We start from the raw sequence: 14529 nt of genomic DNA, 5'->3' as shown, positions 1-14529 counted from the left end.
ATGCAAGGATTATAAGAAGCACCACCAATTTATTAAAAAATATTTTTTTCTTATTTTTCTCCTCAACATTTGGGGTACATCTTATAATCCGGAGCGTCTTAAAATCAGAAAATGCGATACATTTAAAAAGTATCACTCCAACGGTGAAAAAAAAAAACCTCGCTGGAGTGGTGCTTTAAAAATATTTTAATTACTGGGGAAATTGAAACAGGGGCAGTAAAATGTCCAATAATTCCTATTCTGCCATAACTAGGCTGTGGGTGTGGTGCTCTGGCTCTAAGACAGTGTTTCTATGGATGTTGTATTGAACTAATACTCACACAAAGAAACTTCATCAGATAGCTCGACTCGACTGCAGAGGCATGTATGAAGATTCCAGAAGAAGCTTGTCCTCAGGCTGAAGTCTTGTATTATGCACAGTAGTAAGAGCAGTAGCCGCAGCAGTTGCAGTAGTTACAATGAGTAAAAAGACAATTCTGAACCAGAGCTATCCATAGACGATCCTAGTAAGATGGCTGCCAAAAATAACTGAGGAGGAAGAATGGAGGGGTTACGTACATCAGAGATGGGCTACATGGAGAAAGGCAGAACAAACTTCTAAAAGGCAAACTGATACCATAGCAGTGTAACAGCAACGATGCAATGATAGTACAATACTGTGTGATTCCCCAGTCGAAGGACGTGACAATTCCTGCCTTATAATATATTTTGTTTGAAGTCCTTTGACCCCCCGATTGGAAATAATGGTCTATTATAATGTTACTCTACTCACCCAAAGGCACCTATTCTAAAGTTAGCATTTACTTGTATTCACTTTAGCTAAATAAGGAAGGCAAAAAATATAAGACTGTAACCGTATGGGAAACTGATACTTTGTGGAAACATTTTGGGGAAGGCCCTTTTCTGTTCTAGCGTCACTGTGCCCCAGAACACAAGGAAAGGTCCATAAAGGCATGGTAAGACTGCTATGAAAGAACCTGACAAGCTGCACACAGCCTTCATCTCAACCCATCGAACACCTTTGGGATGAGCTGAGATTGCAAGCCAGGCCTTCTCGTCCAACATGCGTGCTAGACCTCACAAATGCTCTTGTGGGTGAATTGACAAAAGTTACCACAAACACCTCCAAAATCTAAAAAAGAGGATTAGAAAATGTAAAGTGGGGCCAACTCCACATTAGTGGCTATGGATGTCATTAACGCTACTGTAGTTATATTATGTCCCAATTCTTTTGTCCGCATAGTTTGACTTCAGCGTAATCCTATGTTCATTAATTGAAATAGATGAAATCACTACTTTCTACATGCAATTAATGAAAGAGCTGTGTGCAGCATCTCCTACGGATTGTAGTATGTTAAGAATTTTTCTTTTCTTTTAGATGATTATTTCCTTTACATTTACATAGAGATTCTGGATAATTGTGGTTTTACTGCTCATCACCAGCTGCCAGAGCTAAGACAAAGGCCATAGTGTTACCAGTAAAAAAAAATCATAAAACCCTTATCCGGAACTATAAATGGTATTATGGACACAATGAGATGAGAATCTTGTGCTATTGCCACATCAGGAGATTTTACACCTAGAAAAGCTCAGACATTAGGGGTGGTGCCTGCTGTCTCCGTTTTATTTTATAACACTTAAATGAATTTATTTTAGAATTTAAATAATCTAATTACTGTCTTTTTAATGAATTCGTCATGAATTAATAGTACAAATAAGTATAAGAAATTGTATAATATTAGCAAGCTTTTTAATGTCACATAATCAGACAAGTATGTTTCTTTCTCCACTAATGAACCATTCTGCTCCCAACCACCACCAGCACCCCGTCCAGATATGCAGCTGTTTCCTAGTAAGTTTTATCTCACTTTCAATTCAGTGCTGGATTCACAGTTACACTGCTCTGTTCAGCTGTATAATGCCCTCTATGCTACTACTTCTGTGTGTGGGCTAATTGTACATAAGAGAGCAGGATTACCTTATGTCCGTGTGCGCATAATGAGCGAGTCCTCATAGCAGCTAGCTTCCATTCACTAAGATAGAAAAAATAGAGACTGAGCATACAGGTGAAAAAACTGGTGAAAATGCACAATGTGGGTGAAATAGTGTTCTTCCTCATATACACTCACATGAAAGTTTATTATGAAAACTCATTTGAAAGGACAGGTATAACTTAAATTCTATTCACAAGCTTTGAGACATGAGATGCCAGATAGCTTGGCAGTTTTCACTGTGAAGCTAATTGATTTTTTAAACTGTTTTCCTTAAGTTGGGGGTTTGCACTGACTCTGACCTGTAAATGTGGAGTTGGTCATTGATTACCTGTGTTTAATTGCACAATGTGCATTAGAACAGGTCGATCAGTTAGTGATGGTAGGAATGGATCATCACATAGAACACATTTTAATTGCTGAAAAGAAGAGAAATGTGGGATTTAAGTGCAGGGAAGGATTTACAGTTGAAGTGCTTCCAATACTCAGCATGAGACTGTACAAATTGTTTTCTAGACACGTCTCCAGGCTAACATGCCCTGGATTTTCCCGCAAGGGTTATTGTTATTTACTCGCAGGTTATAGTTCTATGCCAATGCCACTTAAATTTAACAATTCTGTTTTGTATAGAATTACAATTTTCACCACAGTCTAACAAGGTCAGTTTGACAATAGCTCCAAGGAGAAACCCAGAGCAAATGATCTTCTTATAAACTAAAGATCTTGAATCACTACTGATCTTCAAAATTAAACAGAGCAATTAAAACCCCATTCAGAGATTTCTGGTAATCCTATGAAACATCATTAGCAAAGTGACAGTCAAAAACAATACAAGTCTTACATATGTATGACATTACTAGCAGACATGTTGGGCTTAGACAGCACACAGCTGTAGACCTAAAAGTACAGATTAATTATATTTCTTCACTAAATTTTGGACACCTGATGTAACTGTGCTTGCAGAGCAGAATAACATTTTCTTTTAATTTCACCTTTCAATTTTGGAGATACCAAAACAATGTATTTGGCATATAATGGGTTAATTTTATTTATAGGGTCTCTGTCAGCACAGAATGACTGTCGAAACCAAGTACAGAATACGACTATGAGTAGAGCGACAAAGTAAGACATTTCGATCCCATCTTCGTCATTCGAAACATAGTCATGTTCTGTCTTTAACTGCTCCCAAAAATAAACTTTTTGCACCACTGAAATAAAGAGTGTGCGGTATATTTCTCTTGCCTCGGTCTAAGGGGTCACGTACCCAATTTTTACCAGCACCTCGTAAATTGACCGAGTGCACGCCAATCTTCTGAATCCAAACCAAGAACAGGCACTCGGTTCTTCATGGTGGGGCCAATCATTTAAATACATCTTCCACTGGCTTGTTTTCAATTTATCTCCACCCTTCCCTGGCATTATAAAGCAAGAGCTGTCAATCAAAGAAGAAGGGGGAGTGGAGATTGAGAGACAACAAGCAAGTGGGAAGGTGTATTTAGATGATTAGCTCCACCATATAGTACTCAGCAACGAGATTTAGTTTGAACAGTCATTCTGCGCTAACAGAGTCCCTTGAAGTCCAAGTGGGCATTGTCAGATAGCTTTAACTGAGTACATGTAATTCTTCCTCCTGTATGACACTGCCCTGCCCCTATCATGAGGATGCAACACACAGCAGAGAACAATATGCCCCACAATAGCCCAGATCAGGCTACTCCAGTGTGAGGCATATAAAGACAGCCTACTCTGATCTCTCTGCAGAACAAATGCAGGTTACTGTGAGCACAGCAGACCTAAGTGTCATTACCGAGATCTATGAGCTCTTATCTTCGGACAGGCAGTGTGCGGAATAGAAGTACAGCTCAGCTAGCAACACTTTAAGAGGAAAGATGATAGACAGGTTTGTAATTTTACAGAGCTACACTCAGCTTTACTGTTCCTAACTCCACAAGAATGTCCAGAAGATCAAAGCTCATAAGTGTCGGTTTTGACACTCAAGCCTACTCTTATATTTACTCCTCAGTGAGATCAGGCTCTCTATCATTATATTTCTCTAAAGGCTTTTCTAAGCTACAGTGAAGGCATGTTCTTATGTTTCCATGTAACATTGCCTGTTTGTGATAAGGCAACGCCATACATAGGGAAGAAGTACAAGCCCCCATTGAAAACTCTCTGATGATGCCCACTTGGGCTTAACAAAAAATATTTTATTAGATTCCAAATACTTTGGTTCTTGATATCTTTGCAATGGAGCTGGGGAAAAAAAAAGTTTTATTCTGCTGTTTAGACACTATTCCGTCATGTGTCCAGTTCAACATGAAAAAGTTGATGGAAGGTCCTTTTTAAGGGCATATGAAGGGAAGATTTTTCTAGGTAATTGGAAGGAGAAGAAGCTTGTAAAGGTTCTGGAGATCCTGTCTTTAATCAGTTAAGATACTTAAAAACTATATTGCTAAGAGATGGAAACTGTGACACTTTAGTAAATCGTTAACAAAAAAAAGAAGAAAAATGTAACCAATAGGTTTGTCCACAAAAACTGCATGAATACAGTCAGCTGACTGACTTCATTGAATAGCAGCCAGCCCCCTTCTGTCCTACATCCAGTGTGATGAGGCAGCTGTACAGACTTGCTGTAACATGATCATATCACTAACATCACGTCTCCAGATTTTGTTAGACTGGTTTTCCAATTTTTGTGGTGTTGGTAGTTTGTAAACAAGTGTACATGCTGTATCATCCATATTTGTACCTGGTGTTTCTGTTTCTGTCACCAATCAGCGGCACACCTTTGCTGCGGACAAAAATGCACAATTTCCATTTAATATTCTGGAAATTGTGGTGCTGTCTATGCAAGGAGTTTGGTGGTTAATTATTGAACATGTTTTTAATTAACTCCCTTCTTCACACTACATAAACCCCTAGATCTCTGCCTCCAAGGTACTGACCTGGCTTTCTGATCATCGCCTGCCTGTCATTCCACTGACCAGCAGCTACTCTGCGGACTCAACCAAGGGGGGTCCTATATACTTTAAGATGCCTTTATGGTTTAATGGGTGAAGGCCAGGGCTCTTGTACCCTGCGACCTGCTAGATGGAGTGCCTAATGCAAAGCCTGTCAGTGCTGCCAGCCTTCCTCTGACATTGTACCCTGATAGATGCCAGTCATTGTTCTATCATGTAGAGCCTTGAATAGAAGTTAGACTACAAGGGCACTAAGTATATGATCAGTTATACCATCTGTGACTAATGTAGCCATGCTAGGAAGCTATTTCTGTAAATGAAATTAACTGGAATAATAAATTACATTTGTGAAATGCAAACAATTCTCCAACCTGAAAAATAAATCCTTTTTTAATTGGATTATTGAGCTCTAAATCCAAGGTAGCCATTAATGACTTATGTTAAAAATGAATCTTTGCTCAGAGCACTTCTGTAATTTTCTATGCTGTAAGGAGAGTGGAGTGTGCTGCAGTGTTCCTACCCCTGAAGACACCAATCGTGTTGTGTATATAGCGTCCTGCGTCTTTGTATATAGTGTGTCATGTGAATTGTGCTGTAGTGTATCATAATGTGTATTATATAGTAGAGGATGTGCAGCGCCCCAGAGTCCTGGTCGTTGCAGTAATGTCGCTCTTCCACCAGGGGGAGTGATGTTACATCTGATGGTACTAAAGGAGTTCACCTGACTAGGTATCACAGTCACACACTACACTTCACACTCCAGTCCACCAGGGGGAGCAAAGCTTCTATCTACTAGGCCACTCCCCACACACAGGTAAAACTGGTGGGTTGGATAGGAAGTGAGAGAGAAGCTACCTGGGTTCGACCCAGAGAGGACCTGTCAGGCAGACAGGGGGAGAAGGAGGAACATCTGAGCTGCAGACAGAGGGTCCTGTCAGGGGTGGGATCCTGACAGAGGCCAAGCACGAGTTAGAACGTTACGGAGCTGCGCCTGCACTTCATTGTGGCAGCATCCTAAGAAAGGACACGAAGCGAAGTATATTGTGGAGAGTGAGAAACGAGATCACAGCACAAGGAGATAATACCGGGAGGAGGGTCTGCCCTGAGATCGGCGGCCTCCTTCTGAGGCGCGTAGCCGTTGGCCGGAACACCGAGGGAGTAATAGGCTCTACGCATTACTCCAGAACACGGCAGGACAGTTAATTCCAAGTTGGCTGCCCAACCTTTACACCTATGAAGACAACGGAGGCAAATTGTGGGAGAGGGGCGTCACTAGGGTCCCTATAAAATAGCTTCAGTCCTACCCCGTCATACGGGTTTGTCCTATCCATACCATCTGGGGGACAGAGAGAAAACATCAGAGACATCCAAGAGAGTTGTGAGGACTATCCCGTGGTGCTCAGCAGGGAGGTACTACAACACACAGGTGCTAGTAGGTAGGCTACTGATTTCCACCTGCAAAGGGAACTCTGGATGTGCCTTCGGACCGTCCGGACTCAGCCAGCCCTGTGAACAGTGCTCTGGACTGCGGACGCTGAAGTCTTCAGTAAAAGGTAAAGAGACTGCAACCTTGTGTCCTCATTATTTACTGTGACCTACACCATCACCACCTACTCTACTGGGAAGCCCTGGGGACATACTTCACCTGTGGGAAGGTACACCATCTAGCTGCTATAACATCACCCCAGCGGACCCCTCAGCAGCGTCGGTCATCCTGACCGAATACCACAGGTGGCGTCACGAACACCCTACAAACTTGCCCATTAATTGGACGCCCCTCAGAAGGGCCACGGACCGGGTCGGGCCACCGTGACATTCCCCGAGCAGAGAAGGACCCGGTACCGAGTACCCCATTGCCCCACACGTGGGGGCGCTCCAGATGTATTGTGTATACGATAGTTGACTGTAGTTTAGGTAATGACATTAGATAGAGTTAATGTTTTGGACTAGCCTATATTCGGACTGGCTTGGTGTTAGGGTAAGTGATTGCTTTCTGTTGCTAGTCAGATAGGGTTTGGGAAGTGAACAGAGCAGTGCTGGCGTGGAGTGTTCTACAGTAGGAGGAGACCTAAGGACAGGGATAGCAAGATCCTGAGGAGAAGTGACAAACAAGTCATAATGGCTTTCTGGAGAAGGGTCTGTGCATAGGACACAGAGTTACAAAACCCCAGAGCTTGCAATGCCGAAGGTAAGAGGTCTAAACAGGACATGGAGCCAGTAGTGGAAGAAATAGGACGTGGAACCACTGAGCGAGTAGAGAGACTTAGAGACTTGCTGAACAAGATTTTGGCATTGAAGCTTGGTTGTGGCGAAGTGGGTCAAAACACTATGCCTCACGAGCCCTGGAGTAGACTAAAGAGGAAGGATACTGTGTGAAGGAGAATGCTGTATGCTTTAGAGGAAACAACAATAAGACCTTGTACCCTCTATAACCATTATCAAATTATCATTCAGTAAAGAGTCAAGAACAATGTTCTCCTTTATTGAACTGTGGAACTTATGGACTTGGCCAGCCAACACCAACGGCTACCCACCGCCTGCACAGGCGTAAGTCCCTCACAGCATAGGTCCACACACCTAGCCAGAACCCAAACTTTCGTGTAACGTGCGGGGGCGTAAAGGAAGACTTGTGCTTCGCCCTCGGCTACCTCTAGCGCCGCACTACACAGCTATAGTAGTAGATTATAAGTCAGGGCTGTAAATAGAATTTAAGCGCAGCTTCACATGTGGCGGCTTTTTTCCAGAAGTTTCTGGGCTGTTGTTGACACATCTGAATTGGGTTTGTACAACCTCATGCACAAGCTGCAGATATTGATTAAGGGAACATAATCACCAGATCTTCTAATATAATTCTGCTCGTCACTCGGCTGTGTCAGCTGTTTACAGCTACATCTTTATTATCAGTGGGCAAGTTGCTTATCTTGACTATGCTATGCAATAAATAAGTAATTCTGTAATTAACCTTCCATTTAATAGACACAAAGAACTAATGCCACTCAATTTCACTGTAGGTTGTAAAATGAGATGACGATGATGGACCAATCCGGATCACAGCCAGTTTGTCCACTAGATGTCAGCAAATATGAAAACAATATTGTATCATGTATTTCATGTTCAATAAGAATGTAATGAAAACTATACAAATAAGTAAAAAGGAAACAATGCACATGTTGTGGTCATTTTATAATGTGTTTTTATAGAATATTATTTAATTAATGCGATTCCATTGGACAAAATTAAAAAAATGGCATTGACAAAATATTTCAATAAAATATTTTTACAGAAAAAATGAAATGCCACTTTCTGATGATTATAAGAGGACTATTGATTCTAATGAAAGATTTCAAGGTCTTCCAGCTGACAATTGTCTTATAATTATGACTGGCTGAACCTTGTGCATAAACACACTAAAACAGTATAAGATAATACAGAGTCATGAAATATGATGTTCTGAGTGTGTGTGTGCATGCGCTGCATTATACTGTGTGTGGGGGGACTGAACTATACTGTGTATGTGTGGGGGCTGCATTATACTGTGTATAGGGGGACTGCACTATACTGTGTATGTGGGGGCTGCATTATACTGTGTGTGGGGGGACTGCACTATACTGTGTATGTGGGGGTCTGCATTATACTGTGTATGTGTGTGGGGGTACACTATACTATGTGTGGGGGACTGCACTATACTGTGTATGTGAGGAGCTGCATTATACGGTGTGTGGGGACTGCACCATATTGTGTATGTGGGGGGCTGCATTAAACTGTGTGTGGGGGCTGCATTATACTGTGTATGTGGGGGCTGCACTATATTGTGCAGGCTGCATTACACTGTGTGGGGGATTGCACTATACTGTTTAAGTGTGGAGGCTGCATTATACTGTGTGTGGGGAGACTGCACTATACTGTGTATGTGGGGGGCTGCACTATATTGTGCATGCAGGCTGCATTATACTGTGCGTGGGGTACACTACATACTGTGTATGTGCAGGGGCTGCATTATATATTGTGTGTGTAGAGGCTGTATTATACTGTGCGTTGGGGAACTGCACTATACCGTGTTTGTGGAGGCTGCATTATACTGTGAGTGGGGGGCTGCATTATACTGTGGGGGCTACATTATACTGTGTTTGTGGAGGGGCTGCATTATACTGTGTGTGTGTGTTTGTGGAGGCTGAATTATGCTGTGTGCGGGGGGGGGCTGCATTACACTGTGTGTGTGGCTGCATTATACTCTATGAGGGGGCTACATTTTACTGTGTGTGTATGGGGCTGCATTATACTCTATGAAGGGCGCTGCAGTTTACGCTATGAAGGGGGCTGCAGTATACTCTGAGGGGGCTGCATTAAACTCTTAGGGGGGCTGCATTATTCTCTATTAAGGACTATGGTCAGTACATTATACTATATTGGACCTGCATTATACTGTATCGAGGACGATCTGTTCTTTACTTCCTCATCTGGAGTAAAGAGGAAACAAGCATCAAATGACTTTAATATTGTCGATTACACTTGTATTTACATGCCCTGAGTTCAGGCTGTTAAACAACAGATATGTTTCTATTGCATATGGTGCAATATGTTAGCATTTGGGGCCCCACTTTAAATGTTTGCCCCTGGCCCCAATATGTCTAAAACCGGCCCTATGAGTCCTAGATTACATTGTTATACACCTGTATCCATAAGACATTAACCCCTTCTCGACATTTGCAGTATATATACACCTCATGATCAGGAGGGACTCCTTGACTGATGCAACAGGTCAAATTTTTTTTCCCAGATACACTCAGGCTGCACAAACATCAGCTTCATAGAGTACTATTGATAGAAAAATGTAAAGATAGTAACACAGGTAGTTGAGTGAGAATAAGTGCAGGTCTGCCTGTCTGGGAGCCCTAGAACTACAGGTAACACACATGAAGGAGACCCAACTTGGATTCTCCACATTTCAACAAATTATTGTCACACACCACTTAAGTGGCATTAATTTCCACAGAGTATTAGGCCATGGTCACATTTTGCGGTTTTTACCACGGAACCGCCGCGATTTTGATGCTGCGGGTCCGCAGCAGTTTCCATGGCGTTTCCATTTACATGTAAACCCTATGGAAACCGCAAACCGCTGTGCACATGCTGCGGGAAAAACCGTGCAGAAACACAGCGGTTTAAAACCCGCAGCATGTCACTTCTTTGTGCAGAATCGCTGTGATTCTGCACCCAATTCCGCATGCGATATACCCGCGGCAGGAGTTGCAGAATTGCCGTGGAAATTTCCGCGGCAATTCTGCGACGTGTGCACTTAGCCTAAGAATGACTGAAATGGAGATGCACATGATCAACCTCTGCTCCATTCAAAATGTGCTCTCTAGAGCTATGGTTATAGTGATCGGTGGAGATCACAGAGGTCAGACCCACCCCCAGAGATCATGAAGCTATCAAAATATAATTTCACAAATAAGAGATCTTTTAACACTTCCTACGATTAATTTTCAAAGGGAGTAATATATAAATGACTTAATTCCACACATTGCGAACATATTTCACTCTCTCCCACAGATTTAATAACACCACTTTTTATGAAGAGAACAATGTTTAGCTTACTATAGTTACTTGGTTTCAACCTTTGCTGACTTTATTTGTAAACTCACATTCTTATTTTTGCTTATTTTCTCAAAAAGTAATGTTACTCGAGTCACTAAGGCCATAGTTTATTCCTGGAGGACAACAGGTTTTTTCCCTTTCAAATCAGAACAATAACCTCTCTGTACCTCTGTGTGTGGCCCAAAAGCCGTTCTCAAATCACTCTGTAATTCTGTACCAAACCCACAGCTCTGTGTTTAGAATCTCACATGGTAGGCTGCATTTCATTTGCAAGAATACCTGAATAGAAGTATAAAATGTGCTGGAAGTATGCATGGAATCTCTGTTCCTTTGGATCGCTGGTTGGAGGCCAAACTATAGTAAATGCTGTTTTAGCGACTATATGCAAAATTCTCATGTCCTTGAAGGTGACTTTATATTTCATGGTAATAAAGCAAGCAATTAAATATGTATACGAAAACTTAAAAGTAAAAATAGAAAAAACAATCTTTAGATTCAGTGGGTGATGATTCAGTGGGTGATGATTGTCCTTATCTGCTTTGATAGTGATAAATATCACAGCCATGTGATGTGAAGGAGATATGCACCATTTAGACAAAGGTATTTAGACACATCTTAGCTAAAGATGAGCGAGCACTAAAATGTTCAGTTGCTGGTTGTCAGAACCTACCGATTCCTAATACTCGAATGCTCTCTTCTAGTAACGAGTATAAAGGGAGTCAATGGGAAAGCCAACCTTTTTTTTCTCTCAGACCCTACAAAGAGGTCTGGGAGGCAGTGAAAATGTAGAAATGGATAGGAAAAGTGCTGAATGAAAGGAGAAAATCATGGGGAAGACCCCTGGAAGCATCTCTGACTCCTAGATGGCTCCTGAGAGCAATGGTGTCACACTTTTACTCCACTTTAAGGACTGACAATAGAATATTCCAAACCGGCGAGAAATTGCATTTTACAGGAGAAAAATGTTAAGAAACATCTTTTCCTAAACAATGACTTGTATATAATATTATACAATTTTAAAAGGATTTAAACAATATATAATTTAACTAAACCAAAACTGATTTTTTTTTAACTAAAATATAGGAAATTTCAGTTTAATTTATGAAGGAAGCAAGAACTGCCAAATATTAGGGACTCAGAAACACCCTGTATTAGACATTGATAGCACCATGCCAGATCCCTGCCCTGACAGGCAGGGTCGGCGGCGTGTCTCTACACTCACCCATGCTGCAGATTCTTCTTACCTTCCATATGCTTGGCATGCTTCCGTTCCTCTAGCCATGTCCTTAGGTCTTGCACGCGTGCGCTCCCACCCTCTTAAAGGGCCAGCACGTGCACTGGCTATTTCCTCCCCAGCCAATGGCTATGAAAAACTAAGTATATGTTGCTTTCTCCCCACTGGGGAGGTGCCTGAGCAACCTTCCTGTTTCAGTCTATGTTGTGTAAGGTCGCATACCAGTGCAAGTCCTGCCTGCTGTACACTAAGGGCAAATCCTGCCTTTTGTTCTCCAAGTACAAATCCTGCCTGTTGTACTCCAAGTACAAATCCTGCCTGTTGTACTCCAAGTACAAAACCTGCCTGTTGTATTCCAAGTACAAATCCTGCCTGCTGCACTCTGAAGCAAATCCTGTCTGCTGCACTCTGAAGCAAATAGTACCTGCTGCACTCTGAAGCAAATCCTGCCTGCTGCACTATGAAGCAAATCCTGCCTGCTGCACTATGAAGCAAATCCTGCCTGCTGGACTCTGAAGCAAATCCCGCTTGCTGCACTCTGACACAAACTCTGTCTCTGACACAAACTTTGTCTGCTGCACTCCGATACGAACTTGGTCAGCTGCACTCGGATGCAAGCTCTGCCTGCTGCTCCATCCAATCTGTCCTTTGGGTCTACAGCTGCGCAACCGTTGGTCTGTCCTGGAGTGGCACCTGGCGTTCATCAGGAGCCAAGTCTAGCCTCACCTAGGCTCTAGTGAATAGTCAGGTGATCACTTAGTCACGCCCCTCCAGGCTCTTCGCTGTCCATGGCACAGTGGTTCCACAAACCACCATTGTGACAGACATAAATGTCCTCATACATATGCTGCTCAAATTGTCATATATTGCTACTCCTAGACTCATAAAGGCTATGCACTTTTGAGGGCTATATACCAGCGAAATGTTCTACAGACCACAGAATATTCTATGGATGAGCAGTATATTAACGATAACATTTTTAGCAAGTTTTTTGAGGGTTCTATTCCAACAAAATATAATCCAGAACACAGAATAGTCTATGGGTGAGCAATATAATACCGATAAATGCTTGCACAAATTTTGGGAGGTTTATACACCACCGAAATCTACCAGAGAATATGTAAAAGTCTATAGATGAGCAATATAAAAAAGATATATCTTTTAACAAGTTTCTTGAGGCTTACATACTGACAAACTATACCAAGAAGATGTAATACCCTATAGATGAATAATATAAAATCGATAAATTTTGAACACATTTTTTGAGGTTTTTTTTACCAACGAAATATACTCCAGACCACAGAATCATCTATGGGTGAGCAATATAATGCTGATAAACTTTTAAACAAATTTTTGAAGGGTTGTATACCGACGAAATGTACCCAAGAACATGTAATACAAAAGTGAATTCAGTTTTTTCACTCAGTACTATTGCTATATATATATATATATATATATATATATATATATATATATATATACTGCTCAAAAAAATAAAGGGAACACTTAAACAACAGAATATAACCCCAAATAAATCAAACTTCTGTGAAATCTAACTGTCCGCTTAGGAAGCAACACTGTTTGACAATCAATTTCACATGCTGTTGTGCAAATGGAATAGACTACAGATGGAAATTATTGGCAATTATCAAGACACACTCAATCAAGGAGTGGTTCTGCAGGCGAGGACCACAGACCGCATCTCAGCAACAATGCTTTCTCGCTGATGGTCACTTTTGAATGTTGGTTGTGATTTCACACTCATGGTAGCATGAGACGAACTCTACAACCCACAAAAGTGGCTCAGGTAGTGCAGCTCATCCAGGATGGCACATCAATACCAGCTGTGGCAAGAAGGTTTGCTGTGTCTGTCAGCGCAGTGTTCAGAGGCTGAAGGCGCTACCAGGAGACAGGTCAGTACACCAGGAGATGTGGAGGGGACCATAGGAGGGGAACAACCCATCAAAAGGACCGTTACCTCAGCCTTTGTGCAGGGAGGAACAGGAGGAGCACTGCCAGAGCCCTGCAAAATGACCTCCAGCAGGCCACAAATAGGAATGTGTCTGCACAAACGTAAGAAACCGACTCCATGAGGATGGTCTGAGTGCCTGATGTCCACAGATGGGGGATGTGCTTGAAGCCCAATACCATGCAGGATGCTTGGCATTTGCCACAGAACATTAGGATTGGCAAATTCGCCACTGACACCCTGTGCTCTTCACAGATGAAAGCAGGTTCACACTGAGCACATGTGACAGACGTGACAGAGTCTGGAGATGCCTTGGAGAGCAATCTACTACCTGCAACATCCCTCAGCATGACCGGTTTGGCAGTGGGTCAGTAATGGTGTGGGTTGGCATTTCTTTGGAGGGCCGCACAGCCCTCCATGTGCTCGCCAGAGGTAGCCTGACTGCCATTAGGTACCGAGATGAGATCCTCAGACTTCTTATGAGACCATATGCTGATGCGGTTGGCCCTGGGTTCCTCCTAATGCAGGACAATGCCAGACCTCATGTGGCTGGAGTGTGTCAGCAGTTCCTGCAAGATGAAGGCATTGAAGCTATGGACTGGCCAACCCATTCCCCAGACCTGAATCCGATTGAGCACATCTGGGACATCATGTCTCGCTCCAACCACCTACGTCACGTTGCACCACAGACTGTCCAGGGGTTGGCGGATACTTTAGTCCAGGTCTGGGAGGAGATGCCTCAGGAGACCATCCGCCACCTCATCAGAAGCATGCCCA

General features: G+C 42.4%; 1 long non-coding RNA gene across 1 annotated transcript; it reads right to left on the bottom strand.

The window, feature by feature from the left end:
* Positions 1-326: 326 nt before the first annotated feature.
* On the bottom strand, positions 327-11832 carry LOC143784433 (uncharacterized). Its single transcript, XR_013217786.1, has 3 exons — positions 11794-11832; positions 1979-2033; positions 327-528 (listed from the first exon to the last, which is right to left on the bottom strand). It is a non-coding gene; the product is annotated as an uncharacterized LOC143784433 (long non-coding RNA).
* Positions 11833-14529: the final 2697 nt, after the last annotated feature.

Source organism: Ranitomeya variabilis, chromosome 1, assembly GCF_051348905.1.
Source record: "Ranitomeya variabilis isolate aRanVar5 chromosome 1, aRanVar5.hap1, whole genome shotgun sequence".
In the NCBI taxonomy this organism is placed as follows: Eukaryota; Metazoa; Chordata; class Amphibia; order Anura; family Dendrobatidae; genus Ranitomeya; species Ranitomeya variabilis.
This window is presented reverse-complemented; position numbering and strand designations above follow the sequence as displayed.